Below are 22,616 nucleotides of genomic sequence, written 5' to 3' on the forward strand. Positions count from 1 at the left end.
TCTTGTCAATTTCTTGACCCATTAAAAAGTCCCAGCCTGAGTGTGGCTGACTGTGCACACTACAGAATTGTCTGATGGCTTTCAATTGGTTTGTCTGATCCATTGGTCTAACAGCAATTACACTACTTCCACTTTTTTCTAAATGAAGAGCAAAAAATGAACAAGGACAACTAAATCTCAGGGCAGTTCCACACCTCTGTATTCCTCCGCCCACTGGGTTCTGTAGCAGAAAAAGTAATATACAATATGTAACATGTGAGAGATGGTGAAGTGCAATGTGCGGTTTCTGCAGCATTCACTAGTACTCATTAGATGCCCACAAGCAGACAGTCTTTGTTCTTCCTTGTCCTATGAAAAAGTGTGTGTGTGCTCTTATGTTACCTTTCCTTGTGGTTTCCCTTATGTTATCTTTCAGTGTGGTTGCTGTTTCCCACACTGCTCCTATAGGATACGTAGTGCAGAAAGCACATGGGAAGGGTATATTCATTTTATTTACTTATATGGAGATTGCTATCTCACCCTTCTAGTACCTACGTACTACTCATTTGGTGTGGTAACTCCCCATACCAACACCACCAGCCTCAAGGGATGGACAGCATTAGTAAGGGCAACAACAGTTGTCACATGATATTCTCCCATACGACCTCCCTGATTCAGAGCAGCAGGGTGGCAGCCAGGCAAATACTACATGCCATGCCATTGAGGTAATCCAGCTCTTATTTTTATACACTAATTATGCCGGCTGTATTTGGCAATGATGATATAGCCACATATACTATTATTGTCGAGATACACCTTTCAATTTTTAATTTTGATATATTTGTCATATTTTTAATTTGATTTTCAAAATCACAGTATCAACCCAAAGGGACAAGAATTCTAAATATGTTCATCATATTCCCCCATTTCAATCCAACTGTGCTTGATTAAGACCATGCTCATAAGCACACTTACTAGGAGTAAGCCTCATTGAACTCAGTGAGACTTATTTCTGACTGAGGAAACGTATTCAAAATCAGGATGTAAAGCTGCTAAATTCTTCTGCTACCTACATTTGAACGGCCTGCCTCTTGTAGTGTCCTGAACCTCAAGATGACAACTTGTTGTTCTTATGATGCTTGACAGTTTAATGATGGCATTAATTGTGCTGCACTAGGCCAGCAAAGAGCATTCTGTTCCCTTAGATTAGGGCTGCTTGGCATTGCTAACTATGTGCACTCCAGTGCTGTCCTGCCCTCTCCCAGGGTTGAGTTGCTGACCCTCCCAATCATCGAACACATTTTTGAAGTATTATGATTTCCCACCAGGCTACAACTTAAGAGTTTTGAGGCTGAAAAATGGCAGAACAGATTGCTCTTGCACCAGAAAAACAGTATTTGTTTTTGTCTGTGCTTTACAAGTAGAAACCTGCACTGTCCTTGGTTCCACTAAACAGTGTTGCAATCCTAGGAATGCTTTTACACAACATGGCTTCCAATCCATATTTTAAAAGCAAAACAACCTGTAATGTATTATAGTCTTAAATATGCAGTATAAAATGTCTAGTATAACATTTAAGAGGTTGCCTCTCCATGTCCTGTTAATAAACAGATTGGCCAAGACACAGTCCACAGAATAAAAATATGCATTTGACTAGAATATACATTTGATTTTAAAAGGCCTCTCTGTCTGTCTCACACACATAAGTTCCAGACTAAAGGGTGTTCTGAGTATGGGAACATGTGATGTGACATCACAGTTTGAGCTTCCCCTTCCCCATGAGCAACAGCCAGTGAAATTAAGCAACTCAAAATATATGTCATGCCATACATTTTTACTAAGGCAAACATATAGCTTGAGCCTTAACATCACTTGTGATAATGCCCTTGGGCACATGATCCAATAGCCCTCTTCTTCTTGATGAAGGAACATTTGCTGCCAGGACATGCACTCTTTAGACTGGCCTGGACTCATTAAACCACTAAACTTAAAGTGAATGACTTTCATGAGATGTGAAAGGGGAACCTGGCCTATGCTGTGCACTAGATAATTTATTAATCAAAATGTGCTCTGTCAGGGTTCCTCTGCAGTGAAATAGATGCTGTTGGATGTGGTTCATAGAATCAGCAACAGACACAGTTATCATTATATAAATAGTCCATTAGCAGCTTTGACTACCTCACTGATCTTCACCTTGAATTCTACCCCATACACCATCCGGACAGGTGTTCAGGGCAGCTTCCCTGTAATGTCTCCCAAGCTGCTTTTAGATACTGAGCCATAAATGGGGGGGGGAGAGTTTGGCAAGTTTAGGGAAGAGTACAATAAAGAGGGCTGTCAGAAGCATTCAATAGAACAAATAGCAGTCACACCCAAGGAAGTCCAAGAAGCTGTAAGCTAGGAGATCAAACTAGGCTAAATGAATCATTGAGTTAAAGAGACAAGGGCAGTAAACATGTGATTTAACATGCGGCAGTTAAAAACCTAATAGCAGAGAATGGCTGGGCCAGAGAAGGTAGGGCAGCACTGCACACCTGGCTTCCTAACACCGAGCCCTGTTGCCACTGACTGAGAGAGAGAAGGGGGGAGGGGCAGGACTGTTGGATTGGCTCTGCCACAGGTCCGCACTGTGCTGAACTCCCTGCACCTCTTCCTCTTGGTAAGCAACAGCAATGCTCAGCATTAGGAAGCCTGATGTGCAGCGCCACCCTGCCTTCGCTGCCCCAGCAATTGCTGCGGCAACCTAGGGTATCTGCCCATTCAGACTCAAATGCAGATGAGCCAAGTAGAAGCAGACCCAGTAACAAAGAGCTGTTTGCAAGGGCTGCATCAAGTTACAAGCAGTGAAGGGAAATATTTCCAGGCCTTACACAGTGAAAACCTGAAGCTGCTGGTAGCCACAAATGATTTTGGATTTCTCTTGTAACTCTAAAGGAAAAAGGGACCACCAAACCATGCACTGGCCATTTAAAACTCTGCTATAGATATAAAACAATGGCATATGGCATTGGATGGGGAACATCTGGCCTGCAAGGCATTTCCCCCTAGCCCTGCCTTTCTGCCCCTCATATGTCTTCAGGTTTGGGACAAGCACATCTGCAGTTGCAGGTAAGAGCGGGCCTTGGCCAACAGCCCCACTGTGTGATGCTTCCCAAGCGCCCAACAACCATCTGGATATCAGGCATTTGGGAAGTGCTTCACAAGGGACTTTAATAGGTGTCAGTCCCCTGACAACATTATGACATCAGGTGAATGACAGGTGGGTTGTCCATAGGCAGGGGGGAAGGATCTGTCCTGCTGGGCCAAAAATATATTCCACACCCCTGAATTATATTTTCAAATGCTCTTCAACCAAGATCCCAGGGTGATGTACACAATAAATACATCAAAGTATCAATATTAAACCATAAAATCATCAATAAATGTAATAATCATCCACAGATTTCAACAATACATAACCAGCTGCAGTCAGCTATTTCATCAAACCCCAAAGGCTAAATGGAACAGATATGTCTTCAACTGACACTGAAAAGAAATCAGCAATGCTGTAGCCCTAATGGAATGGGGTTGCACAATCAGGGTGCTATAACAAAGAAGGCCCTGCATTACATCACTGAAAAATGGGCCATGCCTGTAGATGGAACCACCAGCAGGGCCTCTCCTGCAGATTTCAAGGTGCAGGCCAGCAGATAACATAAGAGATGTCTGTTCAAGTAGCTGTGTAAGGGTTTATACATCAGCATCAGCACCTTGAACTGGGCCCAGTAGCAAATAGGCAGCAAATGCACTTCTTTTAGAATCAGAGTAATGTGATCCCATCTAGCTATATTGCCCAGTAACCTGGTGGCTGCATCCTGTATAGCTGCAGCTTCTAGACACTCTTCAACGATAACCCCACATAGAAGGCATTTCAGTAGTCTTAATGGGAGGTTACCAGAACATGAACTACTGTTGCTAGGCTATCCCAATATATGAATTTCTATCCTGTTTTTGCCCTCCAAAATGGAGATACCCAAAACAATTAAGAAAGCAAAGCAACAAAGTTCAAACTGTTCATGAATTCACTCTGAGTACATCCCTTTTTTGCAGCACAGCTGGATGACACCAGGAAAAGGGGACAGTGCAGCCTCAGTAACGCCAAGGTCATTCAGATCTAGAAACTGTGTCTGTGTATTCTCTAGCACAATACAGTATTCACCTATGGCTTGAGGTCTAGGCCAGATGTTCACCATTCAATTCACACTTCTGCTTAAATGTACAAAAGGCTGCATCCAAGTAAACAGAGAGCAGAAGGCAAACATATTTCCCACAGAGAGAATGTGCTTTGAACATTTGGATTTCTACATATTTATGGCTTGAATGCAGCTTACAGAATGAATCTTCACAGCCATGCTTACAGAGAGAAAAACACCCATAAAGCTGCTATTTCTTTGCTGGAAAGATTGGGTTGTATCCAATTGTGTCATGATACTACTGGTGGATGCCTGATTTTCACAGACAACCCCCTACCCACTACAGCACAGAGCTCCCTGAGGTTGTGGGGGTGGGGCTTTGGAACAGAATGGAATAGGGCCCGAGGGCTGAAATAGGTGAGAGGAACCGGCAAAAATTGGATGACTCACCTTGCAAGCATACTTGCTTTCCACTAGTGCAAAGCCACTACTGGATTCAACCCATTATATGTATGGGTTTTCTGTGGGTGAGCATATATACTTCAGCCTCCTTACACAGCATTCCACACATGAAAAATACAGATTTAAATCAGGTATTTATTTTCTTTGCATTCTATGATTTTTAAAAAATCTGCAGACAAGAATAAGTTAGCTTAACATTATACCTATGATCAAAAACACCAATATTTTCCCTTATACATATGCTTTGCATATCCAGCCTGAGGGAGAGTTCTGTGCAATTCAAAAGCTTTCATGCTGCTTTCTGAACACTTGTTGATTACATTTCACTTAAGGTGTGCTGTACACACAGACATCAAATGCCTTCTTGATGACACAGCAAATCATGCATTTAGTTGAATGAATCAAGACTGACCAGATAGCATTGTTATGCCTTATTTTAATGAAATGATTAAAAATAAAAATGTCCAATGTTTTGGAAATGTACAGCCAAAACCACACCTATTCTTAACAGTTTCCTCATTTTCTCTAATGGATAACAGGCTTGATTATTTTATTTATTTATTTATTAAATTTATTAGTCGCCCATCTGGCTGGTTGTCCAGCCACTCTGGGCGACGTACAAGATAAAACAATACATTAAAACGTTAACATTTAAAACCATAACAGTAAAAACCTAACCCACCCCAAAAGCCTGCCTGAAGAGCCAGGTCTTCAAGGCCCGGCGGAAGCTCATCATAGAAGGGGCAAATATACAAATATATTCCACGTTTTGGACCATAGCAACTTCTTTTAATATGGCAAAATGGCAAATGACAGCAACAAGTTTGATTTAAATCCCTTGGATGGACTAGTAAAGACTTCAGAGTTTATAACCATGAGTTCAATTCAGAGAAAATTAAATGCATTTAAATCATGTTTAAATATATGAGGCTTGTTAAATTTGTGCATGTTCCATTCATTTCAATTTCACTTACACACTTACATTTCCTTAGACTGTGAGCTAAGAAATGCATTTGAGGATCTGCGCAAATGATTGTCCATAGCCTCACAGAATCTCAGAGTAGCTCCACTAGTTATCATATGAACTGCCTGTCTCACATGATTCCTGGTCATGGAGGTTAGTGCTGTGGCATAGAGACAAGCCACTGATGTTTATGAATAGTTTCACATGACTAGCATTCTCATTACATGGCAAATATGCCTTCCCATTGCCAAGTTTGCTTACATATAATGGAAAACACTGTTTATGATGAATTCAAACCACTACGCTATTTCTTCATAGTTCCCCAATACAAACTATTATCCACTTCACATTGTAAAGCTGTGTTCTCAAAGAAATTATCTTCGGTTATTCCAGTTATTCTATTAGCCTGATTATTTTATTTATTTATTTATAGAATTTATTAGTCGCCCATCTGGCTGGCTGTCCAGCCACTCTGGGCGACGTACAACATAGGCATATAATACCTAGACATTGAAAATCTAAAAACAATGAAGATAAAATCTAGCCCACCCCAAAAGCCTGCCTGAAGATTAAAGTAGCATTCTCATACTTCAGCAAATAGAACAGCAAGTACACTTGGATCTTACCTCACTAAAACTAGTCCCAACACACACACACACACAAAAGAGGCAATATTCCAGAGGCAGCTGTCAGCCCCTCAACTCTTGTGAAAGCGGTTGCTACCTCCAACATCCTCTCATATTCTTTCCAGCTGTTTCCAAAACTGAAGTTGACTTACTGTTTTAATTACTGACGGCCATTTGTTGGTGAAGCTTTTTGAAATGAAAAAAGCCATTATAAAACCCGTATTTGCGAAGCCAGTTCCCAGACTGACACTGGGCCAAAGCAACATGCCAAAAAAACAAACCAAAAATACAGCACACATTGCTAATGCTCTTCACCATATAAATGTCTGAAGCACTTCAGCTGTAGCAAAAGCCAACATTTCACCTTCTAGTCTAGTTCTATCTCATTGAAGGTGATATAAATTAGATTCCTGGTATAGTAGAGAGGACTATACTACTTCAGACTGCAGATTCAGGATGCCACTTTTTAATGCTCCTCAAAAATAAAAGAAATCCCTGCAAATGAAAAAAAAATCCCAGCATTGTTACTAGATCTGCTAGCGTGTCTGTACACACAAATGCATGGAAATGTATCTTACACAGGTATTCATGCAAAAACTAACTTAAGGGAATTAGCAATACTACTGTTAGGATCTTTACTAGAGAGAACTGCACACACATAGACAAAGGCTGCTTTCACACTACACTTTATTCCATTATTCTGACGATTTCTTACCTGATAATTTGCGCATTATATTTGATCTTTCACACGACATACAACTAGTTCTGGAATTCTAGTGGAATGTAGTACAAGTTCAGCACTAATTTTGTGATAAATAGTGGTTAGAGTATTGGACTACGACCTGGGAGACCAGGGTTCAAATCCCCACACAGCCATGAAGTGCACTGGGTGACCTTGGGCCAGTCACTGCCTCTCAGCCTCAGAGGAAGGCAATGGTAAACCCCTCTGAATACCTTATTCACAGGGTTGCCGTTAAGTCGGGATCGACTTGAAGGCAATCCATTTCCATTTCATAAAATGATTTAGAAGCAACGAAAGTGGCTTTGCAGATTGAAAGACCACTACAAAACATATGGAATAGAATGGATTCATAAAGCAGTACACAGGCAGCCCCACCCCACACATGGCTTGTACACATGGCTTGTCTGCAGAGACAGAAAGAAACTAAAGGAAGAGAAAGTAGCCTAACAGGGAATTATGACACAGTGTCTTAAAGACCCAGCTTCACTATGGGGAAATCGTAATACCCAGAAAGTGGGAAAAGATTACATGCAACACAGTAGTTTTCCCATCTCGTGAGAACCAGAGGTAGGTGAGTTTGGGAAAATAAAGGAGATAGAAAGAAGTAAAAAAGTTGAGATGCTATATTTACCTGTTCAGCAGTTGAAGGAAATTGAGGTGGGGGGAGGGGGTTTCTTACACTGTAAGTTAGAAACTGCACTGCCACAAATGGGTTAGCAGTTCTCGATATCACCAGAGGTGAGGAACCTCAGATCCAAGAGCCAAATGCAGCCCTCCAGGTCTCTCTATCTGACCCTGTGAGCTCTTCTCCCCAGGCCACAAACAAGTGTTTTTGTCTGGCTGGAATGTGTCCTTGAACTCTGATAACGCTTTTGATTATCTAGATGCAGAATAAAGAGGAGTATGTGAGAAAGTGTGTAGAAACTAGACTCCTCTGGAAAGGTAAATTTTATGTTTGCTGCTCCACCCACTGTTGCCCCCCACACACACTAGTATATGGCCTTCAGAAGGTTGTTCAGAAGGAATGTGGCCCTCAGGCTGAAAAATGTTCCCCACCCCTGCCATACACCAATGGTGGCAACTGCAGAAGTACTGCTGTAATCATGGGGAGCCAGGGGATTAAGATTTCTGCAAAGATACCTGTTGCAGCTCCCATACATTTTTGAATATATGTATTGAACATCTGAATGGTGCTAATTTGTTAGTCACTGATCTACCAGACTGTGGGGGTGGTATTTGACTAGAACTTGATGGCAAGACTGGCCCAAGACCAAGTGCCCCACTCTTCAGCACAGCGTTCCATTTGTTCAACTTTTCAATATTGTGTGTGTGTTTGGGGGGCTCAATATTGCATTTGCATCACATTTCATGACTTTAATGCATAATTTATCCCTGTCATATAAGATATTATTTATATGCATACTGGGAAGAAGGGCGGGATATCAATCAAATAAATAAATAAATAAGATCACAGTCATTCACACTTGTTGAATGGTACTGGTATTGTAATTTTCCCCACAAATAACAATAAAATAACAATAATGCAATGTTAGATAAGCAAGTTAGCACTGCAAATTTTACAAGTGAAGATGAATTGTTCATAATACTTTTTTTTCTCCAGCTGTTGAATAGATAGCTGAATAGGAAGGTGCCTTCTGAGTCTGTGACCCGACAAGCCCAGTACCAAGTTGCACCTTCCACTAAAACCCCAGGTTCACAGCTTGGGTTGCAACTAGATCAAATTTAGCTGAAGTCACAGCTGACATCTGTAGCAGAAAGTGGCTTAAATCCACTTTGGCACCAGCTCTGACTACTTCTGGAAGATATTATTTTGCCACATATATCAATTTCTGGTAACAACCAGGCTTGTTTATTGTAATTCTATTATTCATGGGGCTCCCTGTAAAAAATGTTTGGAAACTTCAACTGGTTCATAGCCAAATTTTTAATCAAGACTTGTCATAGTGAACATGTTTACCCAGCATTCAGAGATTTGCACTAACTCCCAGTTTGTTTCTGGGCACAATTCAAAGGGCAGATTTGACCTCAACAATCTAGGATGGGGATAAGAAAGTATGGTCTCAGATGTTGCAGGATTACAGCACTCATCATCCCCAACTGCTGATTTGGGAGCTTCCTTAAGGCCCATTGTAGTGGAAAGGCAAGATAAAAGATTTCTTAAATAAATACACAAATAAAGGAATATTTTCAAAACTGGAGTAACTTAATTTCACACACTCCAGGGAAACCAAGCTCTCTCTCTCTAGTTTTGAAAGCAACAAACGAACTTCAACCAAGCTTGCTCTGGATCCGTAGAAGGATTCCGTTAATCACCTTAAAATATATGCACGTAATTGTGATTAACAAAACAAAGGTTTTTATTGTAATGCCAAAACTTTTCAGCTGCTGCCTTCATCAGCTGCTAACATACAAATGCTGTTACCAAGGTGGCAGTTATAGAGCTTTGAGGATGGATTGCTCAGAGGAGCTTCATTTGCAGAAGCTAAGTAGTGGTGGTACTGTCCTCCAGGTTCAGGCCATATGGTGCCAATGTGTCCAGAGAGTATATCCAAAAGTTCTCCCTTTTAGTCAATGCTGCTGGATCTGTTGGCATCTCTATCGCTGTTATAGAAAAGTCCAACTGGCTGTGACCCTCAATGTTGAAATGTTTGCAACTGGTTGCTCCACTTTTTTTGTTAAGATTGCCGACTTGTCATTTCTGAAGCATGTGCGTAGGTCAGTTGTGGTTTTTCCTATGTATTGGATATGACATCCTGGTCTTTTGCATTCGATGACGTAAATTATATTGCAGGACCTGCAGGTGAGGCTCTGTTTGATGTAATATGTCCTATCACACACGCACACACACACACATTTAACAATGTGTGCTATCTCAGGAACTGGACATGATTACTGTTGTATTTCTCCAGTCCTTCTGACTACAAAACCTGTTGTGATGCTTTTGGTTTTTTTTTTGTTTTTTTTTTTCAATAATTTTTATTCAAATTTTCATAAAACATACAAGACGAAATCATAAAACATTCAAAGACAAAAAACAAAATCAAAAATAGTTAAACAAAAAAAAAAATAAAAATAAAAATAAAAATAAAAAATAAAGAGTAAAATATTGACTTCCCATTTGTCAAAGATCAGATCAGTTATAAGTCTATAATATATAACAATCCTGTCTCTTAAGTCATATTATAAAATCACTTTCCTCCAATAGTTATCTTACTTAATCATCAAATCTCATAAACATTACTTTATTCTTTCCACAAAAAGTCAAAGAGAGGTTTCAATTCTTTAAGAAATATATCTATCAATTTTTTTTTCCAGATAAGCATATCGATTAATCCATCTCATTACTAATTATGATAATCTTATTGTCATAACCATAGTCAAAATAAACATTTCAATTAATCCATCACATCAGAATCTGTTAGGTTCAGTAATTTCAGTAGCCATTGTTCTATTATCCCTATTAGTTCCATTTTCCATCTTCCATCTTCAGTAGTCTTGTTAAGTCCAGTAATTTCAGTATCCAATCTTCCATTATCAGTATTCCATAATAATCTTGCTGTCAAAGCCATAGTCATATAGTAAGAGTCTGATGGGAATTACCTCTATCCCAAATATTTTCTTGCCATCCATTCTGAATAGGTTGCTGAAATACTGCTGTAAAATCATATCTCTGTTCTTTTTTTCAAAATACACTGGGTCATCTCTTGAAAGTTTTTCCATTGTCACATGGCTGCAGTTAATTCCATAGATTTTCTCTATATTGGGCTCCATCACATCATTCCAGTCCAGAAGATTATCCATGCCATTGATAACTTTATCTCTAGAATCTTCATTAATTTCTTCAGAGATAACATTGAGTTCCAAACAATAGATTTTATTTCTAAAGTCCATAGGCTCCAAATCTTTTTCCTGTTCCACGTTTGTTCCAATCTCCGGGGTCTCCTCTCTCACAGGGACCCCTGTTCCAGTCTCCAGGGTCTCCTCTCTCACAGGGACCCCTGTTCCAGTCTCCAGGGTCTCCTCTCTCACAAGGACCCCTATATCTTTAATCTCCTGTGTCTCCAAACAATAGATTTTATTTCTAAAGTCCATAGACTCCAAATCTTTTTCCTGTTCCACGTTTGTTCCAATCTCCGGGGTCTCCTCTCTCACAGGGACCCCTTCCAGGGTCACCTCTCTCACAGGGACCCCTATATCTTTAATCTCCTGCGTCATTTTACTCAATTCAATTTTCAGCTCCTTACAACCCTGTCGCAGGTTTTGTTTCGTTATCTCAATCTCATCCATTATTTTCTGAAACATAGTTATTTCCAGATTCTCAGCCACTTTCTTAATTGCCATTTTGAAAGAAAAATATAGGAAAACCACTTCTTATTTCAGCAACAATTGGGTTAATACTCCAAACTTGGTGACATCACAGTATAAACAGAGCAGACAGCCTTATCTCTCCATAGTTAAGTAAACAAAATGCAGTTCCCAGGATCGAAACAATTAATGGCAGTCGTCAAGAAACAGATTCGTCAAAATAAAATAGACCAAAAAGAGAGTAGTCTCAGACAATATAATATTCTTCAAAATAAAAATCTGGAATAGAAATCCCTCTTCTGTGTATATCTTTAGAATGCAAATCCAGGACAGCTTTTTGCAACAAAAACAGAGATAAGCTATTAATTAGTGCGTAGCAGAGAGAAGTTATGGCTCCCCAGTGAGATGTCAAAAACCGATCAATCTGGCAAATCTCTTTTAAACAGCAACAATTTAAGTCAAGTAAAAGAAAAATATAGAAAGAAGGGTGCTTGCCTGTTAGTGCGTTCTCTCTTAGAAGATAAGATGTACGTTCGCTTTATCAGATAGAGCTTGCTGTTGAAAATCCGTCCCACCTTCGTCGGCTGGACCTCGTCCCATAAATTAATGAGATCTGGTCGTCCCAACAAAAATAGGCTTTGAGGTTAATCTCTTCGTTTCTCCCTACCCGGGAGAAGTTTAATCAGTCAAAAAAAAAGAAAAAACTGACTGATATATCTGAATAAGCTTCTTTTGAGGCAGGAGCCTGTCTCAAAAGCAGGCACAGGCTAAGTCACCCTTCCCGGAAGTCTCGTGATGCTTTTGGTTTTTATGTTCTTCTTGCCCCATTAGACTTTATGCAACTGTGTAAATTCACCTCTGCTCCTACTACAACATGTATAGGGACTCCTTGGCCCTACAGATTTTGCTAAACTACAGCTCCCAGCATCCCTGAACATTGTCCATACTTACTGGGACTTATGGGAATTGTACTTCAGCAACATCTAGAGGGTCAAATGTTCCCCATGCCTGCACTACAGTGCTGGGCAACATTATCAAAAATCATCCCTTCCCAAATACTTGCCAGAGTTCACCACCATGATGCCCAACAGTGCTTTAAGCTGCATTTTTCCATTATATGTGCATGTGGGAGACAGGGAAGAAAAACTGACTCCTCCATTTTTTTATACCTACTCTCCTGGCTACTCACTCTCATTCCTGCCTTTGCTGTGAGGTCCTAAAGTCAGTTAGTAGACAATTGTTGTAACACACATCTTAAATTTTATGATTTTCACACTCCACTGGCATGCCAACGGCCATCTAAATTTAACCCCTCATGGTTAACCGTTCATGGTTGTTATTAATAATAGCCTGACTGCCCAGCCCTGTTTCTGATGTCTTTCCATCAATAACTTGTTGCACTTTGGAAGCTGCTAGGATATCAATCTCTCTTAGCTTGAAGAGCTCCCTTAAATGAAAAATCTTATCTAGAACAGGTCATGTTATATAACAAGTCACTAGCTTTGCCTAGAAAATGAAAGATGATGAGGTAGAGTCCCCGGGACAAAGGCTATCTCCATAAATCTGCCAGAAAAGGAGCTGTGGATTACATTACTAGATTAATTACCTGTCCTTCAAAACACAGCCCTGACCTCAGTGGCTGAACATCACCAGCCTAACCCAGCTTGTGAACACAAAACAAGGGATTGTTTCCTATTCAGTGATATTAAAAGGAGGCCATTTGCTGGTTGCACACCACTTTACCAGAAGGTATTTAGGAAAAACTAATAAATAACCCTAAAATTCAGCATTTTTCAGTGCTAGGTAGCTTTTCTCAGCTCTGTTGTGCTTGGTGACATTTACCTTTGCTTTCATGTGAGGTCCTGTTACCTGCAAGGGTTTTGAGCTGGTCCCTAGCAATTTGACAAATTTAGTCAAAATAAAGGAATGAATTACATCCAGATTATGGACAGAAATTTCTAACTGAGCCCAGCTTGAAATGGGACATAGAATTCCTATTAATGCTTGGAAGCAAACATCAAAACTGAAGAAACAGCCTTCAAATTAATTCCTCCATATAGTATCCACCCCAGATACTTCGACATTTTTTATCAAGCCACTTTGGAATTCCCTCAGATTTCCCCAAAAGTATCATCTGAAAAGGAACCTACCAATTCTCTTCGAGTTCTGCTGTAGGTGAAATCCAGTGACAACCTGGAAATGTGCAAAAATCTCACTAATAGAGATGGGGAGAAATTCAGTTCAGTTTGCACTTTTGGAAACAGTACATGAACACAGCCATCCTTTGAAATTCACACTTCTTCAAATTTTGCAATGCAGTTCTCTAGCCAAAGTATGTGTACAAAAGTGCATATACTAGGGCAAAGTGTGCATAAAAATGTATAGATAAGTGAAAATAACGCTAAAATACATTACATTAGGAGAAATTGCTTTGCAAAAATGAGTATATCAGACAAAATTGCATGCAAATATGTATTTTAGGAGAAATTCACTGATGTATTTTCATGAGGACTTAAAAGATTCACAGACTGATGTGGAAATGTGGAGAACTGAACTGAAGATTAGAAAAATGAAAAAGTGAGAGTAACCGAAATAAATTCACCGATCTGTACTTGCTAAGAAATTTCATTAGTTTTATTGTTTTACTATTAGTTCACTTAAAATTCCTCAGATGTTTCACCTAAGTAGCAGCTCTAGAATTCACTTTGAATTTCTCTTCAGGTGAAACTTCAGAGCCAGTTCTATTCCTCAGCCAAGCTAAGGGTCTTTCCTAGAAAAGGGGACCTTCAGCCATGTCAACCCATGAAAGAAAAATATATGTGAGCTGATAAGACAATGTGATTGCACACTTGATATCTTTGTAGCTGAATCACTTGAGCTTGACCTTAGTCTTTTCTTGAAGTGGTTATGCTTCATCTTCTAGTTTTAATGCTCTTCTGGCAGGTGAAAACCTTGTATTAGAAGGGCTGTATATATAAAAGTTTCTGCAGTATGTTCTAAAGCAACAATATAATATTTATATCAATATAAAATTTGTATCTCAAAAGGACAATGTTGGCCTAAAATCATTTTTTTTCTTCAGCACCTACCCCTGTAGTTTGACAAGAAACACATAATTAATTAAATGGAAAAGTTTCATCATCATTTTTACTTTTCATTGAACATTTCATTTGCTTTTTATCCTAAATTTAGCTCCAACGATGGGGGGGGAGAGCTACAATAGTCACTTCCACTCTTGTTTAGGTAATTCTTAATCAAATTCACCAGCTATTTCCCTACATTAGACAGCTTTCATGCCCATTTGGCAAATGTTTCCAGCCCAAGCAGAAAACATACTCACTGACCTTTACCATAATAATAGGGGATAATGACAAACTAATTATATATTTCTAGACTGACAACAACAAAAGTGAAACTTGCCTTTGGTGCATGGATTACTGGAGCCATCATTAACTAAATAACTGCCTCTTAAAGCAAACACGTGCTGCAGTTACTTATCATCTATACTAATAGCAATCTCAGTTCTCTGAGTGCTGGTCCTTATGCAGCCAAAACAGCACCATGCAAGCACAAGAGAGAAATATTAGTAGTCTTGGGCTCAATGAAGATGAGCGTGCTCAGTGCCCATGGAACACTGACTTATTTTTGGATGGTGGTGGAATGGAGTATCCTGAACAGGAGCACTTCAGACGTAAATATTTTGTTGCAATTCCCACTTGTAGATACATTATGTACTTACTTTTTTTATCTGGATAACTGCAACCAGCAACTTTTTTTTATGCCAGGAGCTGCCAATATTAAAACTGCAAATCTGCAGGTCTATGGGCTACTGCCCTATGTCGTGAGTTACCAGGGCTGCAAGCCACAATGTGGCTTAGAGGATGGCTTTCACCTTGTGAATTACAAGTCCAAGTGTGCCCACACTGACAATAAACTTGTCACCAGCACATCTTACTACCTGAATCTGTGCATTTATATAAGGGCATTTTGGAAACATTACGTACTCATACAGCACTGGGGAGAGCACCAGAGAGCTCTGCTAATGTCCACTGATTCCTCGGATACTCAGCTGTACAGCCTGTTATGAGGCAGGAGCCACAGACACAGTCATTCTAGAAGTATAACAGTGCCTCTTTTCTGGCTGCACAAACCTAGAGTGCATAATAATAGAACTCCCTGGCAGACACAAAATATTGTAAACCACAATGGTGAATAACTAAATTCACCACATGCCAAAATGAGACGTTCAAACTACCCATGGCAAAATACACCAACTGAAATTTCCCTTACAAGAATGCTACATTACTGAAGCTATTGAGTTAATATCAGTTAGTTTCAAGCAGATTATAAATTTGTAGTTTCAATTTATAGACACAAACCAAAAAGAAAATGCAAAACAGCTTAATCACTTGTAGCTTTAATGTATTCTGCATGATTTTCTATGATGATAGGTGGCCTTCCCAAGTGATAGACCCAGGGGCGGTGATTAAGTTATTAATGAATGCAAACAAATGCAATCATGTTTATTAAATGTAAGAGCCAGCTCTTACTCTGCAGGCACAAAGATTACCCTGAAGAATGTTCAGGCTATTTCTGCAATACCTCTTTTGGATAAGGGGTAGTGTGGGATAGTCTAGACCAGTGATTTTCAACCTTTTTCATCTCACGGCATACTGACAAGGTGCTAAAATTGTCAAGGCACACCATCAGTTTTTTAAGATTGTGTTTAAAGTTCAATAACTAAAATGTTAATCGTGTTATTTTTTTAAAAAAATAAATCAGTGGGAAATCTGTGCTTGGTGATTTTTCATTATGTCCCTTGTCTGAGGGCAGATGGTTGACAAGCATACCCTCAAGTCCTCCTCCAGTGTTTGAAGCCGAGACCTGTTCTTGGTCTTCATTGTGTTCATAGCAGAGAAACCAGCCTCACACAGATAAGATGTTGAGAAAAGAAGAAGTGCTTTAATCGCCATCTTTGTGATGATGGGGTATTCCTCTCGGACAGACAACCAGAATGAGGCCATATCTGTTGATGATTGTTTCCGTTTCAGTCCTCTATTATTTCTGATTTCCGTCAGCTCATCTTCTTCTGCAACAGTTAATTCTGCTGACTCGCACACACTTAACACAAATCAGGGGCGTCACTACCGGGGTGCGGAGGGTGCAGCCCACACACGGGTGTCACCATGAGGGGGGTGACACCCAGAGCCGCCCCGCCCCACGCCATTGCCCGGCAAAGCTGCTCCAACTCCTCGGAGGTGGGTGGGCGGGCGAGACCAGGAGCAGAGTTGCCCGGCAAGGCTGCTCCAACTCCTCGGAGGCAGGCGGGCGGGCGAGACCAGGAGCAGTGTCAGTGGGGCGAGGGAGGCACGCTGGCGTTCCCAGGCCTTCTCCGGCTGGGTGCCCCTCCGGCGCGTGCCCTCCCAGGGGCATGGATGGGGTAGCTGGCCTTGAGTGTGCGCAAACGCGCGCACAAGCCCAGCCACCTCGTCCATGCCTCTGAGCAGGCGCGCACCAGAGGTCCGCACCCCCCCGCACTCCCGCTAGTGACGCCGCTGACACAAATGGATCTCTCACCCAGTCCAAGGAAGATACATCAAGTGATGGGAAATACTTTTCAATGTCTTTACTCAGCAGTGACAAAGTTGTAGAATTCAATCAACAAGATTTTTGTCCAGTCTGCAACTTTTTGTCAGTTCAAACATTTCAACTTTGTTCTCTTTTTTTGATTCTGGCTCTCCACAGTGTTAGTTTTTCCTTAAAGGAGATAACTTTGTCAGTACAAGTAAGAATATTTTCATTCTTTCCCTGCATACTCTTGTTAAGAGTGTTCAAAGCTTGGAAAATGTCAGCTAGGAATGCAACTTTATTGCACCAGGTCTCATCACTAAGTAGGTCAGCCAGCTCACTCTTCTGACGTAAAAAAAATTAGAAGCTCTTCCTTCAGTTCATACAACCTTGAAAGCACCTGCCCTCGAGATAGCCATCTCACTTCCGTGTGCAGTAGAAATTGTGTGTGAGCAGCTTCCATGGCAGAACACAGTACTGAAAACAACCTCAATTTTAATGGCCTACTCTTGATGTAGTTAACCATTTTGATCGTCTCAGCCAGTACTTTTTGGAGTTCAGGTAGTACTGATTTTGAAATGAGGGCCTCTCTGTGCAGGAAACAGTGTGTAAAAACAATGCCAGGGTTCTTTTGTTTGGCCAGTGCGACAAATCCTCCTAGGCTTCCCGATATAAGAGGGAGCACCGTCTGTGGAGATGCTGATGCATGATTTCCATGACAAATCGTGAGAATTGAAATAGATGTTGACAACATCAAAAATGTCTTGGCTGCTTGTAGTTTCTGGAAGTGATTTGCAAAATAACAATTGTTCAATGATGTCTCCATTAAAAACAAACCTGCCAAATAAATAATAATAATAATAATAAATTTAATTTCTTCGTCGCCTATCTGGCCAATGGCCACTCTAGGCGACTTACAAAATTGTTAAAATACAATTGATAAAATACAGTAATACAACATAAAAAACAACACATCTGCAGCAACAATATTAAAACTGGGCAGGAGGCATTTCAGTTATAACAATTAACCCTCCCCGGATACCCCGAAGGCCTGCTGAATGCTAGGAGTTGAGCTTTTCCAGTGATGTCAGTTGACTCGTCCAACTGGATAGCGAAGAAATCAGCTTCTTTAATGTTAGCTATCACTTGTGATTCAATGTCTTGAGACTTGTCCTGTATACGCCGACTAACAGTGTTATCTGACACAGGGATTTTCAAGATCTCTTTTTCATATGTTTCGCCAAACATAATATTTACAATTTTACAGCATGCTGGTAAAATTACTGACTCAGCAATTGTATGAGATTTCATCTTTTTTGCCACGATTTCGGCAATGGCATAGCTTGCTTCTTGAGCTTTGTCAGAAATAGTTGTGATTTTGGTAAATTGTTTAGCCTGACGTGTTTGATCAGCTATAACCCTTTTAAAATAATCAATTGGTTTGTCACATAAACGTGAGTGCTTTGTGTGAAGGTGTCTTTTCAGCTTACTTGGAACCATAGCTTGGTTTGCCAGTTTCTCACCGCAAACAACACACTTAGGACGTGGCACTTCTTCTCCCGATGAAATGAATCTGAAGGACAAATAGTCTTCATTATACTGGCGCACAACGGTTTTAGAACTAACACTGATGGTACCATGTGCGTTACTACCTGAACTAGTGCCAGCCACACCTGATTCATTGTCATCGTCCAACTTACGTTTTTTAATTAAAAATCTATCTATGTCTAATAAGTCCTGAAAAAAAAATTAAGAACTAAATTCAGAAATAACAAAATAACTAAAACAAAATAGAAATAACAAACTATTTATCTTGACATTTTTGACAGTCTGGTAGTTTGAGACTTTTCTCATGCAGCAACACCCCAAGAAAGCTGAGCTTTTATGCAAAAAGGACTGACAAACATATAAACCAGGCCAAGACCACCTAGGAAAGACCACCTACTAAATTGTTATTTATTTTAACTGATTTTAATACTTAATACAATATATTATTGTAACCCTGCATATGAAATCCTAATCGCAATAATAATAATAATAATAATAATAATAATAATAATAATGGCAACAAGAGTAGATGCACAAAGGTTACTTCTAGTACAGCCCTGTAATTTACCCTAGAATAGACACTGGCAGAGTAGCTAACAGCACAGAGTCTGAGCTGTGTGTATGGAAGGAGGAAGGGTGGGGAAACCGCGTGAACTCTTCGTGACAACCCCCCCAACGCATCTACTGGACTGGACAATGAGAACGCACATCAAAGTAATCATCCATATCAACTACGGGAGGTGGGGAGAGAACGTCACATTCCACCATTCATAAGGCTACCTACGAAAATCACCTGCGACCAGAGCCACCCCTAGGCACCAGGAAGCAGGGCAGTTGCCCTGGCCCCCACGCTTTAGGGCCCCCGCGCTTGGCGATATAGAGAAGTTGGGCTGCGGCAGGGGTTTTTCCTGCTCTTGGGGAATCTCCCGCTCTTCAGCTGTGTGCCTGAGTGGCTTCCTTGTACTGCTGCCCGCTCATCAGCTGTGTGCGATCTAATTTTAGGCAGGAGGTTTGAATCCCCTGCTCTTCGGGGATTCAAACCTCCCACCTAAAATTAGATCACACACAGCTGATGGTTGGATGGCAACACAAGGAAGCCACTCAGGCACACTGCGTCTCTTCCCCCATAAGGGACATTCTTGCATGAGCAAACTCCGGCAGCACACCTGCAGACCATTCGCAGCACACCAATGTGCTGCGGCACAGCGGTTGAAAATCGCTGGTCTAGACCATTACATTGGCCAGATCAAAGATAATACTAATAAAGGAATTTTTTTAACCATTTCTGGCTCTAGCAAATGTCTAAGTAAAGGATGCAGAAAATGTAGGTTTAGAGTTTCTGTATTTGTTTCACAAAGCATAGTTCAACTTGTTTTCATTTTGTTTAATTAAGTTTTTAACCCTAACACTAGCTAATGTGTTTGGGAAAAAAAGTTTAAAAAATAATTCATTGTTTTTTAAATATACAGGAGTTCCAATGCAGTGCTTTTGTGAGTATAAGAACCTTGATGTTGGGTCCCCAGATGTTGTTGGACTACAACTCACATCATCCCCTGACAGCATGGTCAGCGGTGAGGGCTAATGGGAGTTGTAGTCCATCAGCATCTGGGAAAGAACTCTGTGCTAGAGAGTCTTCCCTATTAAGTCCAACAACAGAGAGAACTTTGTATATGCATCCCCATAATATGGAAAGAGATTTTCCCAACAAATTGCTGCCCTAGGCTCCTATTGGGAGGAAAGTCAATCAATCTATCAAGTGAATGGAGAAATATTGGCACCTGCAAGGGCTCAACCTACACACAAGACAGAGTTTGGCATGTGTTTCTGTCTAGTCTTAGGAATAATTTGACTTATGTCCAACACAAAACTTACAATATCCTGGTTCACTTTTTCATGATATGACAAGTTGTAGTATGGATGTTTCATTTAAAAGATTGGGTCATTAATATTTTGGTCTGGTTCATACATAACGCTAACCCAAACCATGGTTAAGTAACAACAAGCAAGTGTGCAGGTACACAGAGCGAAAATTGTGGCTGCACTGCTCCTCCCTGGTCCTGCTGCTACCACCACACTGACTAGAGCCAAGCCATGTTTTGGCTTAGCATTATGTGTGAACCAGTGATTTGCCTCCCCCAAACTATGTGCAGTAAGCCAAGAACAAATCTTGGCCTCAGCTCATGGTTTGTTTGGAGCAAGACATACAGTAAGTCCAGGTTAATATATAATGTTAAGTGAAACCATGGGTGAGCTCTGGGTAGCATGGCAGCAGCAGAATTGAGGAAGGAGCAAAATGGCTGCAATTTTTGTTCGGTGAACACAAAAGCTTGCTAGTTCATGCTTAGGCTTAGTGCTATGTGTGAACTAGGTATTTGACTTCAAAATGTAAACATGGTAAAGTGAAGTTGTCCTTAAATCTAGAGCATGAAAAATGCAGAGTAGGTTATACGAGGGATTTATTTATTAAACTTGACAAATACTTGTGAATGACACTACAATGTAGAAAAAAATTCAGTCAGATGCAAACAAGCTGCTAGTTTTGTAGCAGGAAACATGCATACCAGTCTATAGATGAGTTTTTCTGTCTGATCTGCTATCAAATGCTGGCTGTCAACAGAGCTATATGATTTTTGTTAGATCAAATACAGAATACCAGGCTTCAAGAAAGAAAACATACCTCTGTCCATGCTACACATTTTTTGCAGCAGTAAAAAAAAATGTTCAACCTCAGAAATAATTAATGATACTGATTTTTAAAAAACAAAAAAGCTTTAAAAGCAGAAGCTGGTCTGTGTGGAGAATGGGAAACACTGAATATATTGCTTGAAGCACATTGGAACTTTACAGATGATTGAATGCTGTAAAAAGAATACATTATGTTCAAAAGATGTAGGAAGATCCTGTGCATTTCACGCAACTTTGCATAGCTCCAAATTCTACCAGCTTCTACCTAGGGGCATTTGGATTAAAGACAGTGATTACTGGTGTTTTGAAAGGACCTGCAGGTTTACCACCAAGTTGTCTGACTGGAACAGTTTCAGTGCATATAATGGATACAGCAACTCACAGATCCTGCAGTCTTGTCTACATCAAGGCTTCCATTATTGAGAGTATTGATGGGCAAGTTTCCTTCCAAAACATACTAAAAGGAGGTTGGAGAAGTGAAGAAGAAGAATAAAATCTACACCAAAACCAGCTATATGACACTTGCAAACCTCAAGCTGATTATAACAGCAACAAAAAGAAAAGGCAAAAGCAATGACAAAATAGAAAGATCCTCTTTGGAACAAAGAGTGGTAAGTGATAGTAACAAAAGCAAGTTTCATTAGTAATGACTCAAGAAGAAAACCATTCCAGAGGACTGAATTTGTTAGGTAATGCACTGAGCAATTCTATATACCAGGGGTCACCAACCTGTTGCCTGCAGGTGCCCTGAATATGAACATTCTTTCTTTAAAGCAAGTCTCTAGCCCTCCTAGAAGGAAAGTTATGGAGCAAAACGTACAGGTACCCTTCTAAGCAATTCATGTGAAATTAGCTAGCCTGGTTTTTCCTGCCTCTTGGTGTTGTTATCCAACGAGTGAAGCCAGAGCTGTGATTAATAAGTGAGTTGCTTGAACACCAGGGAATGGCAATCCTGAGGCTACTAAAGAGGTGCTGTTTTCCCCTCCCTTTTAGTGTACTTTTCCTGCTTCTATCCTTTTTTTTTTGTCCTTGAAATCTCCATAGTTTGCCCTTTTCCCCTAGCAAACAGGATGTATCTTTCCTGTGCTGGATTTGCCTAAAATCAGATAGAGCCTACAAGTTATTTTCTGCAAATAATACTACAAATTAAGTATGGGTGAATGTTAAAATATCTCCCTCACCCGAAAAGGTAAATGTGAAAACTTTGCAAAAAAAGCTTCGTCATGTCTCCTGCTTCACAGGAGCTAAAGCCCAGGGACTCATAAAGAATTCATTATATAGTTAAGTCTTTTACCTGGGGCTTACTTCCAGGAAAGTGGGTACAGAATGGTACCATAGGCTTTGGTTTAGGCTTGGCATTGGGGAAAAACAGGGTTCTTGTGCCCTCAACAGTGGTATGGCAGGCAGAAATTCAACAGGCCAGGCCTTTTCTAGTGTGGAAATACAATTATGGAAGAAGCTTTACCATGACTACTCTCTAATTGTGTGTCATGCCATGCCCCAACGACAACCATCTTGTGTTATGTCATGCCCCCGTGGCAGTC

The 22,616-nt window shown here is 40.4% G+C and overlaps 1 protein-coding gene across 20 annotated transcripts in view; it reads right to left on the reverse strand.

Annotated features, from left to right (window-relative positions):
* CDH23 (cadherin related 23) overlaps window positions 1-22,616 on the reverse strand; it is a 785,528-nt gene that overhangs the window by 372,748 nt on the left and 390,164 nt on the right. The window lies entirely within an intron of this gene.

Source organism: Rhineura floridana, chromosome 7 (genome assembly GCF_030035675.1).
Source record: "Rhineura floridana isolate rRhiFlo1 chromosome 7, rRhiFlo1.hap2, whole genome shotgun sequence".
In the NCBI taxonomy this organism is placed as follows: Eukaryota; Metazoa; Chordata; class Lepidosauria; order Squamata; family Rhineuridae; genus Rhineura; species Rhineura floridana.